This window comes from Vipera ursinii (genome assembly GCF_947247035.1).
Source record: "Vipera ursinii genome assembly, chromosome: 3".
Taxonomy (NCBI): Eukaryota; Metazoa; Chordata; class Lepidosauria; order Squamata; family Viperidae; genus Vipera; species Vipera ursinii.
In genome coordinates, this window is record NC_139516.1 from 22,634,696 (window position 1) to 22,651,616 (window position 16,921).

At 37.5% G+C, this 16,921-nt stretch overlaps 1 protein-coding gene across 7 annotated transcripts in view; it reads right to left on the minus strand.

Annotated features, from left to right (window-relative positions):
- The window catches only part of EYA2 (EYA transcriptional coactivator and phosphatase 2), a 148,946-nt gene extending 132,421 nt beyond the window's left edge, over positions 1-16,525 (minus strand). For 4 of the 7 annotated variants that reach the window (XR_014492023.1, XM_083358822.1, XM_083358821.1 and 1 more), the window contains exon 1: positions 15,865-16,067. The gene's annotated coding sequence lies outside the window, so the exon portion shown is untranslated. Of the gene's footprint in view, positions 1-15,607; positions 15,689-15,864; positions 16,088-16,421 lie in introns of those variants that run through there. The other 3 variants (XM_083358819.1, XM_083358818.1, XM_083358820.1) reach the window with 3 other exon arrangements.
- Positions 16,526-16,921: the final 396 nt, after the last annotated feature.

Here is a 16,921-nt window from a genome sequence, read left to right on the forward strand (position 1 = left end):
TTTCTTAGTCCTTAATCATAGTCAGTTCGTATAAGATGACAATATATCCTAAGGTTAAATGGCTGGCTGCAATTTGCATTTCCAGATAGACAACATCTACAACTTGAGCTACAGATATTTTCTCCCATTTAAAAGATAAATAAGTAGTTAAGTAGGCAAGTAAAGAACATGAAGAGAAGGGAAGTTTGGGGGAACAAAGGTGATTCCAGAGAAAAGTTTAAATATACTGTAATTAAAAAGGAACTATAAATTCAGTTTTTCTCTCTTATCCTGATGGCTCTATTTTCCTATTATATTAACTAATAACGCATCCCTAAAAAAACAACACCTTGGTACTCACAAAGCTCACTATCCCACCTGACTTAAAGATTCTTTTAATTAAAAGCATAATACAGGAGTCAAGCATCTTTAGCATGAGCAGCAAGGGTCTATTAGCATCAAAGCGTTGGAACTCCATGAAGAGAGAACATTACATTTCTCCAGAAAGCTCCATTTGCATTCTGATGAGTGATCACACCACCACAGTAGCCATGTTGCAAGTAACCAAGTCTCCGTTTTGTGCATGATTAAAACACATTACTCAAAAACTCAAATGTGTCCTCAGCCCTCCAAATTGCTTATCTACCAATTATCATTGACAGAACAAATTCTAAGAGAAGTGCGTCCAGGAGAACTGGCCACTTTTTCCATAAGGCTCATACTTAGCTTTTGACTGACTGCTAGGATGCAATCCACAAAAGATGCAAAAAAAATTAAGCTTGACTTATTTTCATTTGCAATTGCAATTTGCATTCTATGTCATTAACATTAAATGCAGTTAACATTATTATGCTGTGGTAAGTAATAGTTTTCTCTTTTGTGCTGTATTAAAAATGATATTGGTGGCATGTTTCAAAAATCTCTTGGAACTACTGCCCAAAATTTCATGCATGTAGGGTACAGCAGATTGCATCATTCTCACTGATGACTACCTGGGTTCATATTCATTGACTTTACTACAAGGAAGAGTAAATTCTGTTGTCCAATTAAGAAATTGCATCAAATTAATACTTTATCAATGATAAATCACAGAATACATTTTTATTGGCTGCTACATTTACTATAAAGGTAAAGGTTCCCCCGCACATGCGTGCTAGTCGTTTCCGACTCTAGGGGCCGGTGCTCATCTCCGTTTCAAAGCCGAACAGCCAGCGTTTGTCCGAGGACATCTCCATGGTCATGTGGCCGGCATGTCTAGACACCAAAGGCACATGGAACGCGGTGGCTCAGTGGGTTAGGACACTGAGCTTGTCGATCAGAAGGTCGGCAGTTTGGTGGGTCGAATCCCAAGTGCCGTGTAACAGAGTGAGTGCCTGTTACTCGACCCAGCTTCTGCCAACCTAGCAGTTCAAAAGCACGTAAAAATGCAAGTAGAAAAATAGGGACCACTACGGTGGGAAGGTAACAGCGTTCCGTGCGCCTCTGGCGTCTAGTCATGCCGGCCACATGACCACGGAGATGTCCTCGGACAAGCGCTGGCTCTTCGGCTTTGAAACGGAGATGAGCACCGGCCCCTAGAGTCGGAAACGACTAGCATGCATGTGCGGGGGAACCTTTACCTTTACATTTACTATAAGCATGTAAGGAATATGGTAGCACTTTCTTAGTATAAGACATCCTTTGAATTTTTTAAATAGAGCGAATTGCTTCTTTTATGATAATGTTTATGTTTATGTTTATGTTTTATTTAATTTATATACCGCCCTTCTCCCTGGGGACTCAGGGCGGTTCACAGGGCATATAAATAAAAATACAATACTATACAAAAGTTAAAACAAAGATTAAATCAGTGCCCAATTAAAAAACAATAATACAATCTAAAATGACAATTTAAAACCCAACTCCCCCATCAGGCCAGACCGGCCAATTCAAACAAATGGGTCTTCAGACCACGACGGAAAGTTCGGAGGTCCGATGCCGTCCGGAGCTCCACCGGCAGTTGGTTCCACAAAGCCGGGGCACCCACAGAGAATGCTCTCCCCCTGGGGGCCGCCAGTCGGCATTCCCTGACCGGAGGCACCCTGAGGAGGCCCTCTCTGTGGGAACGCACAGGGCGGAGGGGAGTTGAAGCCGGCAGCAGGTGGTCCCCGAGGTACCCCGGACCCATGCCATGTAGGGACTTAAAGATCATAACTAAGATCATAACAGACTAATGTCTGTTACAAGATAAGCTATATCATTTAACAACCAGTCTGATAATCCATTTGTTCTCAGAAGTAATGTATTGTATATTTATAATTATTTAAAATACTTATATTCAACCTTTATGCATGGAATTGCTACGTTATGGATCCCAGAAACAAATACATGTTCTGTATACAGTATCAAGAGGGACGCGGTGGCTCAGTGGGTTAGGACGCTGAGCTTGTCGATCAGATGGTCGGCAGTTTGGTGGGTCGAATCCCGTGTGCCGCGTAACAGAGTGAGCACCTGTTACTCGTCCCAGCTTCTGCCAACCTAGCAGTTCAAAAGCACGTAAAAACGCAAGTAGAAAAATATGGACCACTACGGTGGGAAGGTAACAGCGTTCCGTGCGCCTTTGGTGTCTAGTCATGCCGGCCACATGACCACGGAGACGTCCTTGGACAAGTGCTGGCTCTTCGGCTTTGAAACAGAGATGAGCACCGGCCCCTAGAGTTGGAAACGACTAGCACGCATGTGCGGGGGAACCTTTACCTTTATACAGTATCAAGAGTAAACAATTTGATGCTTGCCAGGATTTTGGAGCGCAATTTGAATAACCTCTGATTGCTAGCCATTTTGATCATAGTTTGTAAGATTTATATTCCATGGTTGTTTATCACGGCTAGAAAACTGATTTGGAGGGATAAAAGAATACACTGTCTTTACTTCTGATAACAAAATGTATCTTATATTTCTGCCATATTTGGCTACATGATGATCATGTCATAAAGCTACCTTTGAGCAAAAGAATATTCTTCTCTCATTTTGAATAATAAATGTTGCTTTACTTTCCATGCACTTGCAAACTTTTATAAAAACCATAAATGAGCGTTATTAATCCAGGCTTCACCAGGAAGTAAAAAGTGCTTATGCCAGGTAGCAGTATTTTAAAATAAACCATACAGATGACAACAGCCTCTAAACCTTGGTTAGAACAAGAATTTCCATCTTTCTTGCCAAAATGTTTCATTTATTACAACTGTTCTATCCTTCTAAGGCAGCTGCTGACAGAAATTTGGAAAAATAAACTGGGAGTATTATCAAAAGCCAAGTTATAATATGATTTTCATTACAGTGAAAAGTTTCTTGCAGTTAGGTAATCTGAGGTTCATAAAAATAGAATAGAATAGAATAGAATAGAATAGAATAGAATAGAATAGAATAGAATAGAATAGAATAGAATAGAATAGAATAGAATAGGACTCTATTAAATTATCTATACATCGCATGAATATGATCCCCTCTTCTCAATGGTTGCTTGTACATAATCAAGGAAGATCATGTCATTCAATTTTAAGAGGAAGATGCAGCATATATACATGAATTATGCAAGCATAATGAGCAATGAGAGATGAGGAAGAAGCATCAAGAACTGTAACTAAGCATGTTATGCCACGCACACCCTATTTAAGAAAAATACAGCTTATTGAACACTTAATTTCACTGAATTACTTTTATCAGTCCTCATTTGGCACTTGACATGTAAATGAACCCCCCACCCCACCCCCAAGGGCGATTTATACAGTGACTCAGTCTTAAAGATTGTATTTTTTTTTATCCTACTATTTCTCCAAGGAGTTGAGCAGTTGGCATACGTGGGTTGCCAGCCTTTGCAAATGCAGTGCTCCTATACCAAGTACCCACCATGTTGGTTTGCAAATGCTGCTGTTGAAATAAACTGGCACTCATTTAATATGATCCTGGCTGTTTCTTTTATATGCCTCACATTAAAAACAAGCTGCAAAGAAACATGCTTATTGCATCCTTACACTTATTTATTTATTTATTTATTTTAATAAAATTTATATGATTGCCCATCTCACAGTGATTCTTGGCAGCTTGCTTAGTCTTGTAGAACAAAATGCTGAATTCCCAATTAATGAGGAATGCCACTGACCATGCCAGGGGACCTAAAATTATGTAAGAAGCTAGAGGAATAAACAGCTGTTAATAGGCTAGACTTCAGTGCACAGAGACCCAGCATCAAAGCCACAAAGGAAACCCACTTGGAGACTTTCAGACAATCATTTTCTCTCAGCCCAACTGCCTGGGGGGGAAGAGTCAAAACTGAAGGAAGGAATACTATATTTTACCTTAAAAAGAAGAAGCTTCTTGGATGAGAAGCAAAACATCTTCAAAGAAAAACAAGCAAGTCCAGTTACCTTGTGAAAAAGCACCTTTGGGATAACTATGACCTGGATGATTGAGAATCTCCATAGATATCCAGATGAAGAGATTGCTCAGGATAACTAATGCCTTCACATTGCCAGACATTTTTAAATGTTGCACTCAAACCTATTTCGCTGCACAGATGGAAAATTTCAGTTTAGAATAAAATGTGAAGTGGCAATGTCTTCTAACACTAGTTAATTAGGGTGAAACATAATTTAAATCATAGAGACAGTTGGAAGGAAACTTGGTGAAATATCTAGTCCAGACATGTCAAACACAAGGCTCGGGGGCCAGATCCGGCCCGCAAAGTGGTTTCATGTGGCCCGCGAAGCCATCCTGGAAACAGTGAGGGAACGGCCCCCACTGCCTTGGCCCTGGCCCAGAGACCCTCCTTCTGCCAGAGACCCCCAGATCTGTGCCACTTATGCCCAGGCCCCCATAGGCACCCTTGATGCGAACGATGTAGAGCTGGCCATGCCCACCCAGTAGGCCATACGCACTCTAGCCATGCCCACCCACTAGGCCACACCCACCCAGGCCACACCCACCCGGCCCCCTGAGGGCAACCGCAATGCTGATGCGGCCCTCAATGAAATTGAGTTTGACACCCCTGATCTAGTCCAACCTACTGCTAGTACAGGAATTCACTACTACAACATTCCTGAGAATTGGCCATCAAGTATCTGTTCGAGCAGTTACAGGAACTCATCATTCCTTGGTGATCGCAATGCAACTTGATTAGTTCTGAATTATAACATTATAACAAAAGCAAAATGTTTCCTTCCTGTTTACAATCAGAGGAGAATAAGAAGGAAGGATACTTAACAATCCCACAAGTCATTCCTGGGATATTATATCACAGTTAATATTATATGGAGTTGTCCAATGGCTTTCTATCTACTTTTGTTGTCTGCATAAGACATGGTCATATTTCCCACCAGCTGAATGCAACCCATACAGAGTTCCAGCAACGGATAGCTGGTATCCCTCCCTAAACTGGGCTTTGGACTAATATTTGTAACTGGAGATGCCGAGCAAAAGAAGGAAGAACACATTTCTGTCATGAAGAAGCAGGTGTAAGATGTCAACCCAATGTGGTTGGAGGACCAATGAGGTGTGAATTTAATTCTAGTTGAGACTGATCACCAAATAGGGAACTGTTGCTATTGTAAGGAAATCAGAGAAGCAACACAGGGAAGAACAATTTTGATAAAAAAAAGTCAAGTAATTGGTTGAATAGATCTGTCTTTTTATAAAATATTTTTTATCTTGCTCAGTGGCAGAGTCCATTTTTAGGCCAGATCATAGCTACAGTATCTGTCTATAATGAGTCGTATCCTGTGACAGAGGCACGTAGCTCACATGCCTGCAATTGAAATGGGAATGTCATTTTAATGAACATGACAGATGTCAGTATACAACTGGAAGGCAAGATTACACGAGCATGCAATATCCTTCCTGATGAGGACGAAATAGCATTCTTGGGTTTGAGAAAATATTATTAGAAATAAAGAGAGGCAGTTGGATCCTGAGAAGGACAAGTGGGATCTTTACTTAGCCAAAGAGCCTTCCTTAGCTTCTCTTCCTACTGTGGGTCTAGTGTTTAGAAACAGGATTACAGTGATCCCGGAATAAGTCCATCTTTAGTTATGAAAGTTCATGTGATGATTCTGGCCCACCTTCTTTCTGTCCAATTACTCTACAGGGTGAATCCTGGTGGCGCAGTGATTAAAATGCAGTATTGCAGACAAAGTCTGCCCTCAGCCTAAGATCCATCCTGACAGAGCTCAAGCTTGATTCAGCCTTCCATCCTTCTGAGATCAGTAAAATGAAGACCCAGATTGTTGGGGGCAATGTGCAAATAATGCTTCCACATTGTAAACTGCCCATAAAGCGCTATGGGGCTATATATGTCTAAATGCTACTGCTGTTATGAGAAAATTGAAAAAATGGAAATGATACTGCTTCATATCATGGGGATCTGATACCTAAAAGAGGTCAAGATGGTAGACACATAATAAAAGCCCCATCATCTTTTTTATGTCTGTAATGCATGCTTTGATCATGTGGTCATGTTCACCACCTTGATTTTCTGATTTACTTCCCCATTAAAGGATGATCTTTGCCAGATATTTTGCCTTGACATTCTAATTCTAATAAACAAAACAATCTCCCCCAAAACTACTCATAAGAATTGGGGTACCTACTAGGGCAGGCTGTATGAAACACAATGTACTGGAAGAAAATGGAGATAGTGGTGCTGCATTAGGTTTTATGTATTCTTTTAACTTGCATCTCTTTCTCTTTATTTTTTTCAAAACTGTTAGATATCTTGGGAGGGTAGGAAAGCACAATATAAATGGTAAAACATAGTTAGAAAGGTAGAATATAAATGGTAAACATAGCCAACAAAAATTTAAAAAGTAAATCAGGACCCCACCATAGCCAAAATGCCTAAAAGATCATCTTCCCTCAGCCTATAGATTTATATAGGCAAGACTGGGATGTCAACAACCCAGAAGTCAATTTAAGCCAATTCTGAGACATTGCCAAGAAAGTTATACAGACATGCCTATATGCAGTCACCAGAAAATGAGGCTTAGTCCAAAGAAGTGTGAAAAAAAGATATTGCTGCTTTAAAGAATAACCAAAAGATACATTGTGCAAGGTCCATTAAAGCACTTCTTTGACTAATTTTCAAATCTATACAGCCCTAATATTTAACCTGTCTTTTGTGAACATTTTTTTTAAATTTGGTCTAAGTCATCCTGGAATATAAGCCAGGTTGACTATTATTGATTTGATTGTTTATCCTTTTCTTGTAAGGCAAACAGAGTCACATGGTTTGAGTTGGGAAGCTGTCCATAATCTTTTTAATCAATGAATAAATCAATAAATAAAATAAATGTTTGTTTTACAATGTGTAGGTACTTACTATATTAACTCTTAGCAAGTGAGTTCAATTGGTTCCTTGGATGAAAATAAGGTGAGCATTTTAACAAGGCAGCCCCATCCATCCTGCCACATTTTTTTCCTGTCCTAAAGTTAAAAAGACCCTGGATGATGTTGGGAAAGTGATCTTCTCTCAGTCATTACAAAAGCAGCTAATAGCAGGACAACTTTTTTCATTGTTCTGAGTTTACCTTTGTAGGTATTTATCTCTTGCATTTCAAAATTAATGATGGTTCTCTCTTTACCCTCAGCAACTCTGGGATTGTGAAGGACCACTTGCCAGGGACCATAATCAAGTCATTCTCAAATTTTTCTCCCCCCCCCCCAGTCTTGAAGAATGCTGGACCAACATGTTTTTCTTCTATAACCCATAATAATAACAACCAGATTCTTGCACTTCTAATGCAACAAACATTCTGTAAAACAGATATGAAATTTGAACCTTGCCCAGATAAGACATGGTTAAAAATATAGTTGACTTCCATTATCAGACATGACAGATTGTCAAACCCACCAGATAGACCATGCCAAAAAATCAACTCCAAAGAAAGACTAAAATTATTTTTATTCAGCCAATCAAGGAAGATCTAGGATAGCATCATCCCCAAATCAAAAATTGATATTCTGTATATATGTGTTTGTGTGTCATCTATCTATCTATCTATCTATCTATCTATCTATCTATCTATCTATCTATCTATCTATCTATCTCTGTATACACAACTGAATCATGTTTTCTTCCCAACTTTTTTCAAGCTGTCTTATGCACATCTAAGTGTTTAAATTATTTCATCTTCACAAAGATTTTGCACTATTTAATAATAGTACTTATTTCTAGAAAAGTCACAAAGTTTCCCAATCAAACATAATTATTAACGCTGTTCTATTCTAACCAAGGACACCAATTAACAAAAGACAATATAATTTCATAGACTTTAACTTAAAAAAAACACTTCACTTTTGAATTATATAATTAATTCATGTTCTCTGTTTTATTGAAATGGTTTTAATTAGGATTCAATTTCTTAGACAAACAAGCAGTTCCTCATGATATATTTTTAAAAACATGCAAGCTCAGCAAGATTCTTTGTTTTGTATGTACAGAAGGAGCCTACTGCATATAATTATATTTAAAATATATGAAGTCAGGCCATATAGACCAATCACATTATATTTTATTAATTTTATTAACTAAAGTTTTAAAGAGAAAATGTTATTGTGCTTAAGAATGCTCAAATATCATATAACAAGCATTTAAAAGAAATTGGCAAACAATTCTAACATTTAATGTAATTTATACAATAAATTGTCTATAATGCCTGACTTTTTGTACATTACATGTATAACATGCTGTATTTGCTTGTTCTATACACACCTCCAAAATTTTCAGCAACTTAAAAAAGAACTTCACAAACACATTGTAAAAGAACCAGTTCACATTTAAATTTAGCTTTCTCTAAAAAAGTATCTTACACTTTCATCCTTTGAAAAACTGTAAAGTGACTTTCAGTGCATTTCAGCCTTATACATTTATACATTTATTCTGAAATAAGTATAAATCAAGCAATTAAGCCCAAGGTCTGATTCTACAAACATACTCTACAAACATTTTGTTAAATTAATATTAAGATCAAATTTCAAGACCACAACATAGAACTACTTTTTGAAAAAACATATGGATTTTAATCTACAGGAATTGGTTTGTATGTATTTTAATGAAGTGATACACACAATCTTATAGCCTGTAGCAATGGAAAAAGAATGAAAAGATATAAAGTTACTTTCCACTGAAAGAAAAAAAATAAATATATGGGAAACAAGATATTTAAAAATGATTTAAACAGTTTTAATGGGTTTTTTCTTTTGTGTTGACTTTTTGAAATATTTATGAAATTTTCAAAAATCCTGCACCTCTGTAGATTTTTCACTATGTAAATTTTAAAAATGTAAACATATAATTGTGGCAAGAAAGGTTATAAAATAGGGCAAAACTCATTAAACAATTATCTCACTTAGCAACAGAAAGTTTGGGCTCAATTGTGGCAGTAAGGACTATCTGTACTTTAAATGTTATGATAAAAGGAAAGGCTTGTATTATTCCACAGTATTGCTAATAAGTTTTGTATCTTTTCAAGAGAGTAGCATAAAAAGAAGGATTTTGCACGCTCACAGTTCTCATCAAGAGAACAACTCCTTGGTGATTTTAATAGGTATCACCCACTCTTATCCTTTTAACAGATCATTGTGTATCTATTCAGATTGAGTGAATTATCTGTGGGATGTGAATATATAGTTACACTTACCCTAATATGTCCAATGTCAAGTGAAGCTAAGAACATTCAGGGGCTATTTAGGGGCTTTGTAAGATTGTTCAAATCTCATTGTTCTAAATAATGATATGCTATGTTTTTTTAACGTGCTTGATTTGTATTCTACTGGGTTTGCAAGTTGCATTTTTGTTATTTATTGTTATATGTACATCCCACCTCACCGCATGCAAAACCTAATTTTGCTAATGCCAAAAGCAAATCTGATACAAATAAGATACTTTGTATAAAAAAGACAAAACCTATTTTTAGATCAACATCTAAGGCTTTTTGGACCCAAATTGTAAAACCACAACTTAATATAGTATATTTCTGCTAGGAACTCTTTCTGTACATTTTTTTTTTTTACTGAAATGAATAGACACATGTCAAGACCATAGCAAGCAATTTCTGGGGGCACGTGCAGCAGTTGATGAAATGTTTTTGCAGCATGCATGGATGAACAGAAAAGACAAGTGGCTTAGCTGTTTAGAACAACAAATGTGTAAAGTTAACCGGCCAGGGATAAGCAAAATATTTCTTTTAGCTTTTTCCTATCCATTAGAACATGTACAAAATGAAACAGTAGCACTGTTGATATTAATTAAATAGTCTTCAAGAATTAAATATACTAGTGATGGTAATTTAATAACAGGACCAATCTTCATATTCTGTGCTCTGCAGAAAAATAAGAGATTATGATCTTCATATTAATGTAGCTATACTAGACTAACAGCTTTTAAAACTGTATGTAGACTAGTAAGGAAATTATAACCATTTTTACTAGAGCAGAAGTTAAGAGAACTGGGTAGAATCTAGCAAACCACTGGGTACTTTAAAAGCAAATTAATATAATAGTATTCAGATGCATACCATCCTGCTACGGCTGTAATATAATTTGTATCTACAGTTGAAAGCTTTGCAATCATGCAGTATACAGTACTGTTTATTTTTGTCAATTAAATGCCTGTTAATTCAGTTGTTATTAAAATCCATTACTTTCACTGGATTGTATCCATTTTCAAAAACTAAAGCACAAAAATGCGAACAGGATAGCAACTTGTTCTACAGGTCTTTACTATAGTAGTAACTAATCATTTAGAATCTATTTGAGTCAAAACGTTTAACATTGAGAAAAAAACACTAATAAATCCATAACTTAACAAAATTATAGCATTAATTGCTCTCTTTATATAAAAATGCTTCTTTCTCTTGTATGCTGCTTATAAGAGAATAATAAAGAAGAATAAAATGCTATACAGTAAATAGTTTTTCAACAGAAACAAATCAAAACTGCATATACTCACTAGATGAATGGAGTGGAGATTGATTTATCCAATTTTAAATACATATAAAAATTAAATATGGTCACCAATGGAACTCTATCCAATTATGATAATTTTCAGTACAGTTTTTCCTCTGCCATCTTTTATTGTTAACAATCTATTGAAATTAGCATAATTAGAAGTCTCTTTAGCATAAGTTAATGGCACAATTATGGCAAAAGTTATATAATCAACAAAAGCTATAGAACCCATCTCATATATTCAAAGCAGAAGTTAGTAGCATATATTTGTAACTCTAGTTACAAATTCCTAGTTCACCTCCTCCATATTCACCTCCTCCATATTCTAGTTCACCTCCTCTAGTTCACCTCCTCCATATTCTCCATCTGTCCCTACTAAATGTTACTGGATTATTATTAAGTAATTATGCTTTGAAGTTATCAAAGTTATAGTGGTGTCATTCCCACCTACTGGTGAACATAAAGATTTTATTTACATGCAACAGAGTTCAATTAGGTTCTCTTTGTACAGCCAGCCTTTATTTTTTAAACGCTCTTGTTCTTAAGAAAGAAACTACTTCTCAAAAAGTTCTTTTTCTTCATTTCCTTGCAATATTGCCCTCCCACAAGCCTTCCTGCCACTGGTCACTGCTTTAAGCCCCTGAGGCATGGTCATCAAGGTGCTGTACTGAGTCACTTAATTGTGGGATTTATCCACACCTCACCTAAAACAGGGTGTTTGTTAAAGATCATTAGAAGCATTGAAATCTATAAATAAAGGTTTTATATATAGCAGCATCTTCACAGTTTGATTAATGGAACTTTGAAGTAATAATTGTAAACAAGGATCAAGCAGGCCTGGGAAGACTTTGTTTCAGAAAGAAAAAGGAGGAAAGAAAAAAGGTGAAAGAGAAAAGGGCAGTTCTCTTCTGTTAATTGCTTTGTGTTTGTTTAGTTCCCAATCTTATTCCTACTCAGTGGGCACTCTCTTTTCAACAAAAAAGATAAGGAAAAAAGAAAATAAATGATTATGAAATACATTTTAGAGGATCACCCCTTCTTGTCGTATTTATTTACATTTTCAGCTGTAAAATGAAAGGAAGGAGCAAAGCTAGAAGTGAAATAATATGTGCTTGATAGAATGTGTTTGTGATTTTATAGGGCAAAATATACTTATCATGAAAATCAAGTATTTTTAAAAAGTGTAACTAATAAAACAATAAAATACAGCACCTACATATTTTCTATTATTCCATTTATCTACCCAAATTAGAAGATGGAATTTTGAGTATTCTTTTACAAAACGCCAAATTAAATCAACAATAAATCACTACTTATGATTTTCCTGTATTTTTAAAACAGAAGGCATAAACTAACTGTACTGAATTTAATAGGAAGGAGTTAAATGTTTTCTTAACTATTTCGTTGAATTTAATGGGACATAAAAATGCGTGTTTTGAGTAAGTTTCACTTGTAGCATTACTCTGAATAATCTCATTTATACTTACTAATATAACATATCATAGGGACGGAAATATATTGCTCATGGATGCAATTACATTCTTTAATTTCAAAATATCTTGGAAACACTGTGTTCCTTCCAAATAAAATTCTGTCAACAAACTTATTAAGATGCTTGTGAATTTACTGCACAAGGAGATTATAGGAAAGATTAATCTACAATATTTTCAGGTTTCACCAGTAGAAGACACTGCACATCTTTTTAAAAAGTGTGGGAGAGGTTTAATGGGCATTATAATCAGATCACAAAGAAATTAACTAGTGACTGTAAGGAGAGAGGGCAGATCTCAGATACTAATGTCTATGCTATAAACCTTAATGGATTTAAGGGAATGTTTCTTGGCATGAATGGATGAATCTCTCTGCGAAATGTCTGAATGTCCACTGGTCCCAGTTACAGGGTTTTTCCCATTAACTAAACCAATGGCCCTGCAGGGGGGATTTTTTTATTCATTTTTATTTTAATTCCATTTATATTTGATGTGAGGAATGTAGTCAAGGAAGTTAGAAGGAACACTTTCTTTTTTATAGGGTATAATTATCATTCCTATAACAGCCCAGATAAGAAAATGCTTTCTATTTGAACCAATGAACATTTGGAGCACTAAGCAATAAACCTTGTTTATCTAAGCCTTGTTATATAAGCAACTGGGTGATTTTTGTCACGGAAGACGTGGCAGTGAGGAACAGAAGACAGTCCAAGAAAAGTCAGTGTGAGAGAAGATGAAGTTGACTATTAAATAATATGAGAAGTCTTTTTCAGATTTATCAATTCTGTGTTAGATTCCATCTCTATTTAATGCATGTGGATATTAGGGATATGGAAAGGATACATTGTGACATCACCAAACCACTTTGTGGTTTGATATCTTTGGCTGTGTACAGATAACACACATGACCAGGTCAGCTAAAGATCTAATGATGCAATTTGCACAGCATAGTAGACTTGATCAACATTAACTTTTCTAGAATATTTCTCAATTATCACACTAATTATAAATTGGCCAGTGCAAATTTTAAAAATATTTTGTCCAGAGGGCTGATGCACAAACCTTTCAAGCATTTAGCATTTTCTCTTTATACTCTTGGGACAATATAGTAAATACATTCATGCTCATTTGTGAATACAGAATCATTCTAATGCAGTTTGGAGAAGCAATTTTGGTATTCTGGTAAAGATTCCTGCAGTCAGCACTGTATTTTAGAAATTTAATAGCAAGAAGGGAAATATGGTGAAACTGAACAACACAGCACTTTGAAATATAGCAGTTGTGCATAGCTGATTTATGATGTCTCTGAAGTTCAGTTGTGCAACACATTAAGTGTTCACAGCACACATCCTGAACATATATTATCGCTTGTTAACAATTGAGGTCTCAAGGTAAACTATAAATGGAACTTATGATACTTAGGTACAGAGATTATTAAGAAGAAAAAGAAATAAATGTTTAACAATTTCAAAACAGATATATGCAGAATTATAGATTTAAAAACAAGAAGGTGAAGAAAATAAAGTGTGCCAACAGTACAGCATAAGCGGTACAGCATACGTTGAAGAAAATCAACCAACTACACAACGTAAAACTATCCAGAGAAACTAGATCTAGAATATACTATTTGACTATTATTATGTTTAAACAAGATCAGCACATAAAAGTATCTAAACCCAGATGTGAAAAGCAGTGCTTCAGATTCTTCCCTATTAATTTTGAGGCAAACAGGATAGTCAATTCAAATTTATTAATCTAAAAATATTTGTTAGCCAACACAACCTGTAGATGACTAATTTCTTACGGGAGCCTTTCTTTGGGGACCAGTATTTAGTATCACACTCAAAAATGTGTAACACTGTACTGATTTTTCTTTTCCAAAAAACAAATCAACTTCTGATTTCTAATGAAACCTTCTTTTAGGGAGGTTTTGTCACATCTTCTAAACAAACCTGAATCCCAAACTGAATTTGATTTGGAATAGGATCCCAAAAAACTCAATATTCTTTTTATGCTTTGAGCAAAAATTATTTTAACACTAAAAACAGATTAAAATATCAGACCCTAAGGTAAAATAAAATTCATAGTTTATACCACAAAAAACATCTGTGTTTTGCTGATAACTGTAATACACGGGCAAGCTGCCATTCACTTCCAATTTTACTTTCATATTTTAAAGAGAAATGTTCTTTTCCTGGGGTTCTTTGAAGTAGATGCTAGAGTTCATACATTAAAAACTTCAAGCAGATGCCCAAGGCCACATTTATAGCTTCAATAATATTCACTCTTTAAAATTAAAGTGGTGTTAAAATTACAAGGCCATTACTGAGCTTTCAATAATTTACTTACTCAAAACACTTCATCCAGAATATAAAAAGAGGAATATTATGGACATTGATCTGCTAAAGATTGACAGGAAAGTAAAGTCAGTTATCTACATGGCAAATACACTGAATATCTGTTCCATCAAAAGTATATATAGTTTCTTAAATTGGCAATTTTCTCACACATACACACACACAAACACAGAGCTTTTTATAATGCATGCTCCACAAGAAACCCTCCATACCTTAATATGAAAGAAATGAATATGGACTAAGGTTCAATATTCACCTACTCAAAGTAATACAACTGGTTTATTATATCTTCTGCAAACTCATCCAAAATGCTGAGAAATCTTTCCATAGCGAAAACAAACAAACAAAATCTACCCAGGAAAAAGCGTTCACTTGGATTTTTTTTTTCACATTTTGGAAAATATTCAAAAGAGTGACACAGGGTTAAGCCACTTTAGCCAATCACCCATCAGTTGATTTGCTAAACAAATGACTTAACAAAATGAATAAAACTTTCTGAAAAGCATACAAGATAGAGGGGAAGGAACCGTGGTAATTCACCACCATTCGCTTGCTGATCTGGCAGCCCCCTTAAAAATCTCCAACGCAACCTGGGACGCGCCACTCGTTTAAGTTTGGATGGGCATTTTTGGGGCCAGGCTCTAGGGCTGGCCAGAAGAATCGGCGGCACGAAGGAAAAAAGAGCCCCCTTCTTCTGCAAAAGACGGGACGGGAACCACACCAGACCTAAACTAACAACCCCAATCCCCAAGTCAAAAGACACGCAAAATAATCTCCCTGCGGAGGATCAAACGCGCATACCGTCGCCAGAGCAGAAAAAGGCCCGCAGACCCCCGAGTCCTTCGGCCGGGAGCTGTTCCGCAGGCTTGACCACCACCTCGCCCGCCAGCCCTTTCGACAAGTGCGCTCGCCCGGTGCCCCTTTGCGCGCAACCCGCCGATCGCTGCCCGGAGGCGCTTCTCAAAATCCAGGACCTGAACCAGAAAAAGCGGCGTCGGAGGGACAGACAGGGGATGGAGGGAAGCGGGGAGGGGGGCTCCCGAGTCCCGTCCACTCACCACAGTTTGCTACTGAGCGTCTAGGCGCCGCCGAGCTCCCCGACTCCGCCGGCGCTCGAGCCTGCTGCCGGCGCTAAAAGGCAGCCGCCGCCGCCGCCGCCGCTCTCGGGCTTGAAAGTCCGCAGCCGGCAAAGGCGCGATTCGCTTTCCCTTCGAGAAACGTGCCCTCCGAAGTCCTCACGAGGTCCCAGTGAGCATGTGCGCGCGAGCTCTGCACATGCCCATTTAGGACCGAGATGCTGCCGCCCTGCCCTTAGCTTGCCCTTCACCTAAAGATCAGCGGCTTTCGCGCGCACCCCGAAGGCGAGAGTCTGCGGCCGCTGGAAGGGAGCCGTCGGGGCGGGGGCGGGAGGGTCTAAGGAAGCATAAAAGTGGGTAGTAGGTGTACAAGGGAGGAGGAGGAGGCAGAGGAAGGCCGAGGAAAGAAAAGGAGACCTCGGTCAATGGGAAGGCGTCTTGCAATTAAGGGTTTCGGGGTGGAGGGGACGGAAAGCCGGAGGGGGGGCCAACAAGGGTCCCCTGGTGAGTTTGCTCACATGCGGATCATCTCCAGTTACCTTTCGCTGTGTTGTAACCCGAAGCGGCTTCTCTGGGCGATTACCTCGCGCAAGAAACACGAGAGCTTCGGAGGGGTGGACGAACGCTCCGCTGGACTCGCTCCGTGCGCCTCTAACGCAGATCCTCTCCTTTCTGAATTAACTTGGGGAGCCTCGCGTGTAGAGCGAGACCCGTCCAAATTTGGCCCAGTATTTGAAAGCGTATGGGAGTCAGTTCTTCAAATTTGAAAGTCGCAACCTCTGAAGACTGCAGAAACCATAATATGAAGACCATATTATTTATACAGATGATATGGGAATAAGCCCTGTTGGAATCAGTGGGATTTAGTTTTGTAACATGTGTACAGGATATAGCTTATTATTACTATAATGTATTCGCTTCCACCTTTCCTCACATTAGGCCTTTGCATAATGTGGCCAAAGTATGATAATTAACCTGATTATTTATGCCTCAAATAAAAATTCTGGGTGATTTGTTCAATGATCCTTTTGTTTTCTTG